Source organism: Dermochelys coriacea, chromosome 3, assembly GCF_009764565.3.
Source record: "Dermochelys coriacea isolate rDerCor1 chromosome 3, rDerCor1.pri.v4, whole genome shotgun sequence".
Lineage (NCBI taxonomy): Eukaryota > Metazoa > Chordata > Testudines > Dermochelyidae > Dermochelys > Dermochelys coriacea.
Genome location: NC_050070.1, coordinates 98,331,819 through 98,347,801, shown reverse-complemented (window position 1 = coordinate 98,347,801; position 15,983 = coordinate 98,331,819). Strand labels below are relative to the sequence as shown.

The 15,983-nt window shown below is 43.9% G+C and overlaps 1 protein-coding gene across 5 annotated transcripts in view; it reads left to right on the top strand.

Moving 5' to 3' along the window:
• Positions 1-15,983, top strand: part of ECHDC1 (ethylmalonyl-CoA decarboxylase 1) — a 57,633-nt gene that overhangs the window by 38,830 nt on the left and 2,820 nt on the right. The gene's annotated exons all lie outside the window — the stretch shown is intronic.

Genomic DNA, 15,983 nt, shown 5'->3' with positions numbered 1-15,983 from the left:
ATAGAAGGGCTAGTTCAAACTTCCCCTCCCTGATATGTAAATATGATCCATTGCATATCACCTTACGTCCCTACCTAGCAGCTGAATTTTTGTACCCTTAAAATGTACCCAAGCTGAGGAATCCGTTGCCATAAGTAAAAGAAATTTGCTGAGTCCCCATTTCTTTTTAATATTATATGAAAGGTTATATTGAGGGTTGTTTTTTAAGCACTTGTTTCCTGGACTGTAGTACTGGGGAGCTGCATACAGTTTTTGGTGCATCAATATTGGAAAGATGCCCGTAATTGGAATTCAGGAGATAGCAAACGAGGCTCCAGTCCTGCAAGCTTCGCAGGGGTTTGTCAGCATGAAGCAGTCTGCAGGAGCAGGGCTTTAATTATTAAGAGGCTGAAGGCAGAGTAGGGACCGAGAGACTAAAATAATTGTCTATTTGTCATTAAGTTAAATGATGTTTAACAGGGATGTGAAAACAGTTTGCTGGCACAAGGAGCAAAGGGATAACACAGGTGGCTCCCTCTGAAATCAGTGGGAATTATCCATGTGCATCTAAAGGAGGAAAGACATAAATGCCTAAATGGAGGGGCTTAGGACAGTCCAGAGAGGCACTTTTAAGCAAAGGTAATGGTATAAAAATGAGCAAAGGAAAATATATGCTGGATATTAGAAAGCACCTCCTAGCAATCAGTTCTATGAGAATTTAGAATAGCCTCTCAGAGGAAAAGGTGGAAGCCATTTCACTTAAGCCACTTGAACTACACTAAATCATGTCTTTATAAGTATCTGTAGAGCTCTTAAAAAAATGAGACCCCAGTTCTAAATATTTGACATATAAAGCATTGACAGGAGCATACACTTAAGAGGACCTAAGATAAGTTTTTTCCGTATATAAATGGATCTATAAATGTACCTGCTTTAAATATCCTTAACCTTAATTTGACACTCTGAATAATATGTAATATAAGTAAGTCCCATCTGGTAGTACAGAACACATCTTTTGGCTTTCTAAAAAACAATTTAATGTTCTCTAGTCTTACTGCAGCGATGCAGTTTTGATACGCTGTACAATTATAATCACTGTCAAGTAGTTTGTAGGAAGGGGCAGCTGGAATTCCTTTCATATTCTGCCATAATTCTCCTAATAGCTGTAGCTGCGGATCCATCTTCCATCACTTTCCAATACCCCAATCCAGTACAACTAAATAACAGCTATGCAGAAGCACCAGGTGGTATTTTAATGAATAACAAAGGCAAGATCTTGATTGGGATAGGGGGTTAGAGAGAGAAACAGAATCTACTGCAGATGACTTCTCAAGTCCCTTCCAGCCGTATTTTTCTATGATTCCATGATTCTGTGATATTGGAGGTGAAATACTGGCTTCACTGAAGTCCGTGGCAAAACCAGGATGAAAGAGGAGGTTAAGGACATTGAAAACAAAGAGGTTTATTCATTTTCTCAAGTAAACTATCTGTTTTTTGTTGTTGTTTTTTTTTTTAAGTTATAGCACTTGGCAATTGTACAAGCTAAAATTGGAAGTTGCAAAACTGTTTCGATTTTCAAAGTTACTGAAATATTCACTACTCAACTAAATTTTTCTCTGTATGTTGTCTATCCAGAGGCCTCATGTACACACACAAGTTGTACCACTTTAAGTATACCCGTATAGTTAACGTTGGACACCCCCCGAGTGTGGATGCAGTTATAGCATTATAAAAGTGCTTATACTGCTATATCCTATTCCAGCAGAGAAGGGAAGAAGCTATTCCAGTATAAGGCACCATTATGCTGGTATAACAATGTCCACACTAGGGCTGGTACAGGTATAACTGTTTCGATTAAAAAAAAAATCATATCCCTAACCAACATAGTTATATTGAAATAAAAATAGTTTGTACAGCAGGCCTGAAATTGGTTTCTGAAGTTTGAACAAAATTTCTTCATCTTTTTTATGTGATGGAAAATGAGGAAAATAAATACTTTTATCACTATAATAAGAAACAAAATTCTAGTGTCCCCTCACTATTGTTTTAAACTGAATTACCTCAAATTATATGTGTATGTGTGTGTGTGCGTGCGCCTGCATGTGCTCCTTGGGCATCAAAGATTTTTAGTTTAGTCTAATGAAGCTGGACTTTTTGTGACATTATTGCACATTTTCCCCAGCCAACTTGACAGGCCTGGAGGTTGCTGTTCCCAAACCCTAGCTGAGTCAATGTGCATTTGCAATTTTACATTAGATTGTAGCACTCATTGGAAAACATGAATGATTATCTATTGTCGAATCACCTAAAACCCCAATCAATGCATTTTACAAAAAATATGCAAAATGAAGATAATTCCCTGTCCCAGGACTGCAGAGACTTAAGCACATGCTTATTTTAAGCCCTATTCATAAAGTAAAGCACAACATAAATCTTTACAGGATTGGGGCCCTTGAAAGCTAACGATCTATTATTATGACACAAAAAGAAAAGCAGTACTTGTGGCACCTTAGAGACTAACAAATTTATTAGAGCATAAGCTTTCGTGAGCTACAGCTCACTTCATCGGATGCATTTGGTGGAAAAAACAGAGGAGAGATTTATATACACACACAGAGAACATGAAACAATGGGTTTATCATACACACTGTAAGGAGAGTGATCACTTAAGATAAGCCATCACCAGCAGCGGGGGGGGGGGGGGGGGAGAGGAGGAAAACCTTTCATGGTGACAAGCAAGGTAGGCTAATTCCAGCAGTTAACAAGAATATCAGAGGAACAGTGGGGGTGGGGGGTGGGGGGGGAGAAATAACATGGGGAAATAATACTAGGTAGCTCTCCCAACACCCCTTTCTACAAGCCATTACCCTCTGATCCCACTGAGAGTTACCAAAAGAAACTACAGCATTTGCTCAAGAAACTCCCTAAAAAAGCACAAGAACAAATCTGCACAGACACACCCCTAGAACCCCGACCTGGGGTATTCTATCTGCTACCCAAGATCCATAAACCTGGAAATCCTGGACGCCCCATCATCTCAGGCATTGGCACCCTGACAGCAGGATTGTCTGGCTATGTAGACTCCCTCCTCAGGCCCTTCGTTACCAGCACTCCCAGCTATCTTCGAGACACCACTGACTTCCTGAGGAAACTACAGTCCATTGGTGATCTTCTAAAAACACCATTCTAGCCACTATGGATGTAGAAGCCTCTACACCAACATTCCACACAAAGATGGACTACAAGCCGTCAGGAACAGTATCCCTGATACTGTCACGGCTAACCTGGTGGCTGAACTTTGTGACTTTGTCCTCACCCATAACTATTTCACATTTGGGGACAATGTATACCTTCAAATCAGAGGCACTGCGATGGGTACCCGCATGGCCCCACAGTATGCCAACATTTTTATGGCTGACTTAGAACAACGCTTCCTCAGCTCTCGTCCCCTAATGCCCCTACTCTACTTGCGCTACATTGATGACATCTTCATCATCTGGACCCATGGAAAAGAAGCTCTTGAGGAATTCCACCATGATTTCAACAATTTCCATCCCACCATCAACCTCAGCCTGGACCAGTCCACACAAGAGATCCACTTCCTGGACACTACGGTGCTAATAAGCGATGGTCACATAAACACCACCCTATATCGGAAACCTACTGACCGCTATTCCTACCTACATGCCTCTAGCTTTCATCCAGATCATACTACTCGATCCATTGTCTAGAGCCAAGCTCTACGATATAACCGCATTTGCTCCAACCCCTCAGACAGAGACAAACACCTACAAGATCTCTATCATGCATTCCTACAACTACAATACCCACCTGCTGAAGTGAAGAAACAGATTGACAGAGCCAGAAGAGTACCCAGAAGTCACCTACTACAGGACAGGCCCAACAAAGAAAATAACAGAACGCCACTAGCCATCACCTTCAGCCCCCAACTAAAACCTCTCCAACGCATCTTCAAGGATCTACAACCTATCCTGAAGGACGACCCATCACTCTCACAGATCTTGGGAGACAGGCCAGTCCTTGCTTACAGACAGCCCCCCAATCTGAAGCAAATACTCACCAGCAACCACACACCACACAACAGAACCACTAACCCAGGAACCTATCCTTGCAACAAAGCCCGTTGCCAACTCTGTCCACATATCTATTCAGGGGATACCATCATAGGGCCTAATCACATCAGCCACACTATCAGAGGCTCGTTCATCTGCGCATCTACCAATGTGATATATGCCATCATGTGCCAGCAATGCCCCTCTGCCATGTACATTGGCCAAACTGGACAGTCTCTACGTAAAAGAATGAATGGACACAAATCAGACGTCAAGAATTATAACATTCAAAAACCAGTTGGAGAACACTTCAATCTCTCTGGTCACTCGATTACAGACCTAAGAGTGGCTATCCTTCAACAAAATAGCTTCAAAAACAGACTCCAAGGAGAGACTGCTGAATTGGAATTAATTTGCAAACTGGATACAATTAACTTAGGCTTGAATAGAGACTGGGAATGGATGAGTCATTACACAAAGTAAAACTATTTCCCCATGTTATTTCTCCCCCCCACCCCACCCCCCACTGTTCCTCTAATATTCTTGTTAACTGCTGGAATTAGCCTACCTTGCTTGTCACCATGAAAGGTTTTCCTCCTTTCCCCCCCCCTGCTGCTGGTGATGGCTTATCTTAAGTGATCACTCTCCTTACAGTGTGTATGATAAACCCATTGTTTCATGTTCTCTGTGTGTGTATATAAATCTCTCCTCTGTGTTTTCCACCAAATGCATCCGATGAAGTGAGTTGTAGCTCACGAAAGCTTATGCTCTAATAAATTTGTTAGTCTCTAAGGTGCCACAAGTACTGATTTTCTTTTTGCAAATACAGACTAACACGGCTGCTACTCTGAAACCTGTCATTATGACACAATGCATCAGATGAATAAACAGACAAAATGGAGGTAGAGAGAAGGACAAACTAATAGTAAAGACATGATTTGCATAAATTAGTAGTCTCAAGGAATATAATTGATGCCTTAGGCAGCAACAGCAAGTAGCAATTTGTAAGCATCATAGGGCCTGTATTTCATTGACTTCATTGGAAGTTAGGAGTCTAACCTGCTGAGGAACTTTTGGAAATCCCAGTAGCCACCTATCTGCATCCTTAGGCACCCAGACACATTTGGAAATCTAGCCCCAAATCACTTTTGAAAATGGGTTCCTATGTAACTTAGGGCAGGTCTTCACTACCCGCTGGATCAGCGGGTAGTGGTCGATCTATCGGGGATCAATTGATCGCGTCTCAACTAGACGCGATAATTTGATTCCCGAATGCGCTCCCCGTCGACTCCTGAACTCCAGCTCACGAGAGGCGGAAGCAGAGTCGACGGGGGAGCGGCAGCGTCCTCATGGCCAGATAAGTCGACCTAAGATACGCTATTCGCATAGCTGAAGTTGCGTATCTTAGATTGATCCCTCCACGCCCAGTGTAGACCAGGACTTAGGCACTTTTGAATATTTTGCCCTCTGTCTTATCTCCTTCCCTAACATGCACACACCCAAAGATAGTGCAGGCACAATGAGGATAGATGTGCCTGTTAATCCAACCTCAAAGAAACTGTCTTCAGCCAGATGACAGCAACAGTAAAGGAGGGAAATCGCCTGTCCTCATAACATTGACCTGAATTTGGTGTAAAAGTCTAATTGGGATCATTTAAATGCAAACATTACTAGACACCACCCAATTCTTTTCATTTTATAAAAGAAATAAAGGAAATTAAACAATTAAATTGTTTCCGCATCAGAAGTCATTTTTCTGTGGGGAACATTAATTCTGTGCATGTGCAGAGACACAGAATTCCCCCAGGAGTATGAAACCAAAATTGCATTTGCTTCTCTTTTTGCAACAGCATCTTTTTAACTTATGTTGAGGTTGTGATCCATCACAATTCCCAAAACCTTCTCAGCAGTGCTGCTGCCAAGCTAGTTATCCCCCATTCTGTATTTGTGCATTTGGTTTTTTCTTCCCTAGGCGTAGGTTGTATCGTTACTTTGGGTGAGCAGTACCTTGCCTCATAAATGTTACCGTTGATTTAAAGAGGGACTTACTTGCTGAGTGATCCTTCTCTTCTGTGAGAGAGATAGTGGCAGAATCTGTCCCATAGCAGGAAAAATATAATGCTAATATCTTATTAACAATGTTAAATCAGCCAAGTTCCATGTATATAGTGTTTATTATTCCTGTATTTCTTGTGAAATATGTAGCTTGATGTATTATTGTTTATGGTATGAAATGTGAATCATAAAACATAATTTTTTGCTCCTAAGAAAGCTATAAAGACATTAGTATTCTGAAGCAAGCTTTTCGAAGAGTAGGTTTCATAATGTTAGAACACACTAAATTAGCTTTTTTGGAAACTTTTTGCTTTGTGTAAGGATTTCAGCTTGTATTTCTATCAGAATCAGCGTTTAGGTAAACAAGATGCTTTTTATTTTAAATAGTAGCTCTTTTCACAAGGCAGAACATGACATGAATTTAACAAAGGGCATTTGCATATTCATGAGCTCTTCTTTGAAAGTCCAGTCTGACAAAATACTTTTAACCAGATGCAATACATTTCCTGGGGGAGGGTTGGGGGCCAAAACTATCCAAAAAGTCAGTGGACGTTTTCAGGAAAAGGAAAGTTAGTTAAATCTAGGCATGGGTTCTGGTAACTTTAGCTGTTTGTTTAATATTCCATAGGTCATCTGATTTATTTTAACCATGTACATATTCCTAAAATGTCAATGCACAATTTTAAAATTTCACTGAACATCCATGCATCACAGCACATTTGTTAAAAACCCTGGGAGGTTTGTTAGTACAATTTTCTGACAAATTTTCAAAGAGCCAGTTTATAGCTTTAGAAGTTTCAGATTCTTCGGAGTTCCAGGAAGCATTTTCCTCAAAATGCTGTTATTTTCCTTGGTCTGGTATATTTGACTGCTGCTTAAATAATCACAGCTGTGTTAAGGATGGGATTTTTTTCCCCCTGAACTACCAGTATTCATTTAATTTTGTTGTAAACAGGTTAAATGCCCATTTTGCTTGGAACAATTTATACACACATTGTCTAGAATTCCAATATATTCCATTCTCAGAGTTTGGTTTTAATCAAGATTTAAATAACAGCAAAACATAAACTTAATTCTAAATTTTCTTTCCAAGCTTGGTTGTTCCTAGGGCTTTACCTTAGTACTAGTTCCTTTTGCCTCAGAAAGAGAGTCAGGGTTGGAGCTAATGAGATCTACTTGGCAGCATGAATCAGCTGTAATGACTACGAATTCATAACTCCGACTCCTCCTATAATCTTCTTTGTCTGAAAATCTGCCTATGAGTGCAGTTTCCATATTGGTTGTGTACACCATTGCCTCAGTTTCACCTTCGCTGAAATCCTCCATCCATGCCTTCAGCTCTTCCTACTTCAGCTACTGCAACTCCCTTCTCTATTGTCCCACAAACCCCAATTCTCCAGACTTCAGAAGGTGCTGAATGCAGCTGCCTGCCTTCTCACGTGTTCAAAGAAATGTGACCACATCACCCCAAATACAATCAACTTCTATGAGAATCGTCTTCTAAATAGTCCTTATTGTTAAGCTCTGATCTTGTCTGTAGTTGCCTCATCATGGACTTGGACTCTGTTTGCTTACCTCTGAAAACTGGGCATCTTTTGTTAAATATGGCATTAAGAGCCATTGGAAATTTTGTCCCCAATTCTTATTAATCTGCACATTCCATATTAGGATCCTACTGGGGGATCTGGGAGAGAAACAAGTTCATTGCTTATTTCATGTAAATTATTTCAAGTTAAACTTTAAACTTGAAATGTTGTTTGGGACTTTAAAAAAATATATTATGGATTAATTCAACAACTGGAAACATTGTAGGGCCATGGGAAAGGAGTTGTAAGAACAGTTAACTTAGTATTGCTATAGTTTGAAAACCTGCTAAATGTTAATATCTGAAAGCTGTTGATTGGCCCATAATTTGAATGTATAATCAAGGCTTTTGTATCCCTTTAGAAACCTATCTAATTATTCAATTAAAACTGAAAAGCAGGTGAAATTGTGACTCACTTTCTTTAGGATGAATCTCATGCAGTTATCTGTTGTGAGAAGAAGGGTCAATTTTGATAGATTGAGTGTAGGGTTATATAGTCAAATTTCAGAAAAATCTGTGGATGGTTAGATAATTTCTTTACCGAATACCAGGATAATGAATTGAAAGTGTAGGTAGGGCAGAGACTGAAGGAATACAACAACATGCAGGTTTAAAAGGAATAATTAGTCCCAATTTGCTTTTCAGAGGAGACTCTTAGCCTGGAGGGTTGAATTCTAATAGCATCTCGACCTCTGTCATTAAAATCAAAGTGAAGGCTGCAAGCTGAAGATCAAATGCTTTGCTGACTAGATGAATTATTTTAGTGTAGTACTGCATATTTCTACTGTATAACATACTTCCCGCTGCACACCGCTACTTCAAAATTGATCAAAGACTCCAAAAATCACTGCATTATAAATTTCTTGTCCTGAGGTAAAATCTCATATAAAACATTCTAGGTAATAGAGACAGGTTTCAGAGTAGCAGCCGTGTTAGTCTGTATTCGCAAAAAGAAAAGGAGTACTTGTGGCACCTTAGAGACTAACAAATTTATTAGAGCATAAGCTTTCGTGAGCTACAGCTCACTTCATCGGATGCATTTGGTGGAAAAAACAGAGGATATATATACATATATACACACACACAGAGAACATGAAACAATGGGTTTATCATACACACTGTAAGGAGAGTGATCACTTAAGATAAGCCATCACCCACAGCAGGGGGGGGAAAGGAGGAAAACCTTCCATGGTGACAAGCAGGTAGGCTAATTCCAGCAGTTAACAAGAATATCAGAGGAACAGTGGGGGGTGGGGTGCGGGGGAGAAATACCATGGGGAATAGTTTTACTTTGTGTAATGACTCATCCATTCCCAGTCTCTATTCAAGCCTAAGTTAATTGTATCCAGTTTGCAAATTAATTCCAATTCAGCAGTCTCTCGTTGGAGTCTGTTTTTGAAGCTTTTTGTTGAAGTATAGCCACTCTTAGGTCTGTGATCGAGTGACCAGAGAGATTGAAGTGTTCTCCAACTGGTTTTTGAATGTTATAATTCTTGACGTCTGATTTGTGTCCATTCATTCTTTTACGTAGAGACTGTCCAGTTTGGCCAATGTACATGGCAGAGGGGCATTGCTGGCACATGATGGCATCTATCACATTGGTAGATGCGCAGGTGAACGAGCCTCTGATAGTGTGGCTGATGTGATTAGGCCCTATGATGGTATCCCCTGAATAGATATGTGGACAGAGTTGGCAACGGGCTTTGTTGCAAGGATAGGTTCCTGGGTTAGTGGTTCTGTTGTGTGGTGTGTGGTTGCTGGTGAGTATTTGCTTCAGATTGGGGGGCTGTCTGTAAGCAAGGACTGGTCTATCTCCCAAGATCTGAGAGAGCGATGGCTCGTCCTTCAGGATAGGTTGTAGATCCTTGATGATGCGTTGGAGAGGTTTTAGTTGGGGGCTGAAGGTGATGGCTAGTGGCGTTCTGTTGTTTTCTTTGTTGGGCCTGTCCTGTAGTAGGTGACTTCTGGGTACTCTTCTGGCTCTGTCAATCTGTTTCTTCACTTCAGCAGGTGGGTATTGTAGTTGTAGGAATGCATGATAGAGATCTTGTAGGTGTTTGTCTCTGTCTGAGGGGTTGGAGCAAATGCGGTTATATCGTAGCGCTTGGCTGTAGACAATGGATCGAGTGGTATGATCTGGATGAAAGCTAGAGGCATGTAGGTAGGAATAGCGGTCAGTAGGTTTCCGATATAGGGTGGTGTTTATGTGACCATCGCTTATTAGCACCGTAGTGTCCAGGAAGTGGATCTCTTGTGTGGACTGGTCCAGGCTGAGGTTGATGGTGGGATGGAAATTGTTGAAATCATGGTGGAATTCCTCAAGAGCTTCTTTTCCATGGGTCCAGATGATGAAGATGTCATCAATGTAGCGCAAGTAGAGTAGGGGCATTAGGGGACGAGAGCTGAGGAAGCGTTGTTCTAAGTCAGCCATAAAAATGTTGGCATACTGTGGGGCCATGCGGGTACCCATCGCAGTGCCGCTGATTTGAAGGTATACATTGTCACCAAATGTGAAATAGTTATGGGTCAGGACAAAGTCACAAAGTTCTGCCACCAGGTTAGCCGTGACAGTATCGGGGATACTGTTCCTGACGGCTTGTAGTCCATCTTTGTGTGGAATGTTGGTGTAGAGGCTTCTACATCCATAGTGGCTAGGATGGTGTTTTTAGAAGATCACCAATGGACTGTAGTTTCCTCAGGAAGTCAGTGGTGTCTCGAAGATAGCTGGGAGTGCTGGTAACGAAGGGCCTGAGGAGGGAGTCTACATAGCCAGACAATCCTGCTGTCAGGGTGCCAATGCCTGAGATGATGGGGCGTCCAGGATTTCCAGGTTTATGGATCTTGGGTAGCAGATAGAATACCCCAGGTCGGGGTTCTAGGGGTGTGTCTGTGCAGATTTGTTCTTGTGCTTTTTCAGGGAGTTTCTTGAGCAAATGCTGTAGTTTCTTTTGGTAACTCTCAGTGGGATCAGAGGGTAATGGCTTGTAGAAAGTGGTGTTGGAGAGCTGCCTAGTAGCCTCTTGTTCATACTCCGACCTATTCATGATGACGACAGCACCTCCTTTGTCAGCCTTTTTGATTATGATGTCAGAGTTGTTTCTGAGGCTGTGGATGGCACTGTGTTCTGCATGGCTGAGGTTATGGGGTAAGCGATGCTGCTTTTCCACAATTTCAGCTCGTGCACGTCGGCGGAAGCAGTCTATGTAGAAATCCAGGCTGCTGTTTCGACCTTCAGGAGGAGTCCACCCAGAATCCTTCTTTTTGTAGTGTTGGCAGGAAGGTCTCTGTGGGTTAATATGTTGGTCAGAGGTGTGTTGGAAATATTCCTTGAGTCTGAGACGTCGAAAATAGGATTCTAGGTCACCACAGAACTGTATCATGTTCGTGGGGGTGGAGGGGCAAAAGGAGAGGCCCCGAGATAGGACAGATTCTTCCGCTGGGCTAAGAGTATAGTTGGATAGACACACACAGCTCTTGAATAATCCCAACCCACGTGGCCAGTGCTCAGAGCAGCAAGAGGAATGCCATTGCTGTAGAGGAAAGGGCTGACTTTGTATGAAAGTTTTCAACTCCAGCCCTCTTCCCTCTTGTACGTGTGACATGTGCCCCTGCAGCAAGAAAGATATGTTGACTCCAATAAGGGCATAACCTCACAGGGAATTGTAGTGAAATAGCTACTCCACACGAGTTTTCCATGGATTCCTCTTATTCTCTTATTCTCTCTTACGCTCTTATTCCTCATCATTAAGCAACTTTTTGCTTTAGCTTAATCCACTTCCAAATTGGACTAACCTTTGTGGTTATGACCTGCTGTCAGGGTTGTCTCAGGTATCTCCCAGACCAGGAACAATGGCTCCCATGCAAGTGAAAGCACCTTGGGACAATGGGATGACTGAAGCATAGGGAAATCAGACCAGCCAGGTTTCTACACAAAGCTAAATTTGGAAAGGGGGAAATCCCCAAATGAGAGAAAAAAGAATTCAGGTGTTAACCCTGGTTCTTAAAAGCCACAAAACCTGAGGCTTGGTCTACCCCACATAGGGCAAATCTACGCTATAGCGTTACATTGGGGCACCTGCACTGATGCAGCTGTGCCTCTGTAGCGCATCTGGTGAAGATGCACTATGCTGATGGGAGAGCACCTTCCCGTCAGCATAATTACTTCACCGTGGTAAAAAGCAGAAGCTATGTCAGTGGGAGAGTGGCACTGGTGTGGACAGCACGAAACTTGCATCACTTAGGTGGCGGGGTGGCTTTTTCACACCCCTGAGCGACGTAAGTAAGATCAACTTTTAAGCGGCAGTGTAGATCTCCCACATGTACTTTGGTATAACTATATCATTCGGGGGGGTGAAAAATCAACACCCCTGAGCAATGTAGTGGTATCATATATCAACCTTAACCCCCGGCTTCTACCAACATAGCTACTGCGTGCCATGGAGGTGGAGTTATTAAGCAGATGGAAGAGCTCCAGCCCTGGAGCACCCACAGAAAAAAAAATGGTGGGTGCTCAGCACCCACCGGCAGCCCCCGATCAGCTCCTCCCCTGCCCCCCCTGCACCTCTCGTCCGCTGGCAGCCCCACTGATCAGCGCCTGCCCCTCCCCCCCAGTGCCTCCCGCATGCCAGTGATCGGCTGTTCAGCGTCGTTCAGGAGGCTCTGGAGGGGGTGGGGGAGGAGTGAGGGTGGGCCACACTTTGGGGAGGGGGTGGAACGGGGTAGAAAGAGGGGCTGGAGAAGCGAGAAGGGGTGGACTGGAGTGGGGCCTTAAGGGAAAGGGTGGGGCAGGGCCTGGGGCAGATTAGAAAGGCACCCCGCAAAACATTAAAAGTTGGTGCCTTTGCGGGAGAGCTGTCTCCAATCTGCTTAGAGTGGTTTCACCAGACGCGGCACAGCTGCACCAATGCATCTCCGCTGATGTAAATTTGTAGTATAGACGTGCCCTGAGATACTCGGAGGAACTCACAGACACATGGGCAGCTTGGGCAGGACAGAGGAAGAGAGCGGCATGTGGTCTTTTTATCTCTGGGGCCAGCGGAGGAGGAAGGAAACAGGTTGCAGAGCAGGGGAAGAGAGGAGAAGTTTTCATAGAATATCAGGGTTGGAAGGGACCTCAGGAGGTCATCTAGTCTAATCCCCGCTCAAAGCAGGACCAATCCCCAACTAAATCATCCCAGCCAGGGCTTTGTCAAGCCTGACCTTAAAAACTTCTAAGGAAGGAGATTCCACCACCTCCCTAGGTAATGCATTCCAGTGTTTCACCACCCTCCTAGTGAAAAAGGTTTTTCTAATATCCAACCTAAACCTCCCCCACTGCAACTTGAGACCATTACTCCTTGTTCTGTCATCTGCTACCACTGAGAACAGTCTAGATCCATCCTCTTTGGAACCCCCTTTCAGGTAGTTGAAAGCAGCTATCAAATCCCCCCTCATTCTTCTCTTCCGCAGACTAAACAATCCCAGTTCCTTCAGTTTCGCCTCATAAGTCATGTGTTCCAGTCCCCTAATCATTTTTGTTGCCCTCCGCTGGACATTTTCCAATTTTTCCACATCCTTCTTGTAGTGTGGGGCCCAAAACTGGACAGTGTACTCCAGATGAGGCCTCACCAATGTCGAATAGAGGGGAACGATCATGTCCCTCAATCTTTTGGCAATGCCCCTACTTATATATCCCAAAATGCCATTGGCCTTCTTGGCAACAAGGGCATACTGTTGACTCATATCCAGCTTCTCGTCCACTGTAACCCCTAGGTCCTTTTCTGCAGAACTGCTGCCTAGCCATTTGGTCCCTAGTCTGTAGCGGTGCATGGGATTCTTCCGTCCTAAGTGCAGAACTCTGCACTTGTCCTTGTTGAACCTCATCAGATTTCTTTTGGCCCAATCCTCTAATATGTCTAGGGCCCTCTGTATCCTATCCCTACCCTCCAGCGTATCTACCTCTCCTCCCAGTTTAGTGTCATCTGCAAACTTGCTGAGGGTGCAATCCACACCATCCTTCAGATCATTTATGAAGATATTGAACAAAACCGGCCCAAGGACCGACCCTTGGGGCACTCCACTTGATACCGGCTGTCAACTAGACATAGAGCCATTGATCACTACCCGTTGAGCCCAACAATCTAGCCAACTTTCTATCCACCTTATAGTCCATTCATCCAGCCCATACTTCTTTAACTTACTGGCAAGAATACTGTGGGAGACCATGTCAAAAGCTTTGCTAAAGTCAAGGAACAACATGTCCACTGCTTTTCCCCTCATCCACAGAGCCAGTTATCTCATCGTAGAAGGCAATTAGATTAGTCAGGCATGACTTGCCCTTGGTGAATCCATGCTGACTATTCCTGATCACTTTCCTCTCCTCTAAGTGCTTCAGAATTGATTCCTTGAGGACCTACTCCATGATTTTTCCAGGGACTGAGGTGAGGCTGACTGGCCTGTAGTTCCCAGGATCCTCCTTCTTCCCTTTTTTAAAGATGGGCACTACACTAGCCTTTTTCCAGTCGTCCGGGACTTCCCCCGATCACCATGAGTTTTCAAAGATAATGGCCAATGGCTCTGCAATCACATCCGCTAACTCCTTTATCACTCTCGGAAGCAGCGCATCCGGCCCCATGGACTTGTGCTTGTCCAGCTTTTCTAAATAGTCCTGAACCACTTCTTTCTCCACAGAGGGCTGGTCACCTCCTCCCCATGCTGTGCTGCCCAGTGCAGTAGTCTGGGAGCTGACCTTGTTCGTGAAGACAGAGGCAAAAAAAGCATTGAGTACATTAGCTTTTTCCACATCCTCTCTCACTATGTTGCCTCCCTCATTCAGTAAGGGGCCCACACTTTCCTTGATTTTCTTCTTGTTGCTAACATACCTGAAGAAACCCTTCTTGTTACTCTTAACATCTCTTGCTAGCTGCAACTCCAGGTGTGATTTGGCCTTCCTGATTTCACTCCTGCATGCCCGAGCAATATTTTTATACTCTTCCCTGGTCATTTGTCCAATCTTCCACTTCTTGTAAGCTTCTTTTTTGTGTTTAAGATCAGTAAGGATTTCACTGTTAAGCCAAGCTGGTCGCCTGCCATATTTACTATTCTTTCTACACATCGGGATGGTTTGTCCCTGTAACCTCAATAAGGATTCTTTAAAATACAGCTAGCTCTCCTGGACTCCTTTCCCCATCATGGAAAAGGAGTACTTGTGGCACCTTAGAGACTAACAAATTTATTAGAGCATAAGCTTTCGTGAGCTACAGCTCACTTCATCGGATGCATTTCCCCATCATGTTATTCTCCCAGGGGATCCTGCCCATCAGTTCCCTGAGGGAGTCAAGGTCTGCTTTTCTGAAGTACAGGGTCTGTATTCTACTGCTGCTCTCCATTCTTCCCTGTGTCAGGATCCTGAACTCGACCATCTCATGGTCACTGCCTCCCAGGTTCCCATCCACTTTTGCTTTCCCTACTAATTCTTCCTGGTTTGTGAGCAGCAGGTCAAGAAGAGCTCTGCCTCTAGTTGGTTCCTCCAGCACTTGCACCAAGAAATTGTCCCCTACACTTTCCAAAAACTTCCTGGATTGTCTGTGCACCGCTGTATTGCTCTCCCAATAGATATCAGGGTGATTTAAGTCTCCCATGAGAACCAGGGCCTGCGATCTAGTAACTTCCATGAGTTGCCGGAAGAAAGCCTCGTCCACCTCATCCTCCTGGTCCGGTGGTCTATAGCAGACTCCCACCACGACATCACCCTTGTTGCTCACACTTCTAAACTTAATCCAGAGACTCTCAGGTTTTTCTGCAGTTTCATACTTGAACTCTGAGCAGTCAGACTGCTCCCTTACATACAATGCAACTCCCCCACCTTTTCTGCTCTGCTTGTCCTTCCTGAACAGTTTATATCCATCCATGACAATACTCCAGGCATGTAAGTTATCCCACCAAGTCTCTGTTATTCCAATTACATCATAATTCCTTGACTGTGCCAGGACTTCCAGTTCTCCCTGCTTGTTTCCCAGGCTTCTTGCATTTGTGTATAGGCACTTGAGATAACTCGCTGATCGTCCCTCTTTCTCAGTATGAGGCAGTATACGGCCCCTGCCTAAGGAGATTTCAGTGCGCGTTGGGTGTGCGGGAACCGACCCGCTCTTACCTGCTCTCATGGGCGGTGGGTGAAGCTGCCGCTTGGGGAGGATAGCTCCTCAGCCCACCTCTTCTGCCTGTGGCCCCACCCATACTCTGGCCCTGCCCTCTCCCCACTGTCTTCCTCCTCTCTTTCCTCCCCCTCCCTGATCACTCCCCCCTTCCAGCGA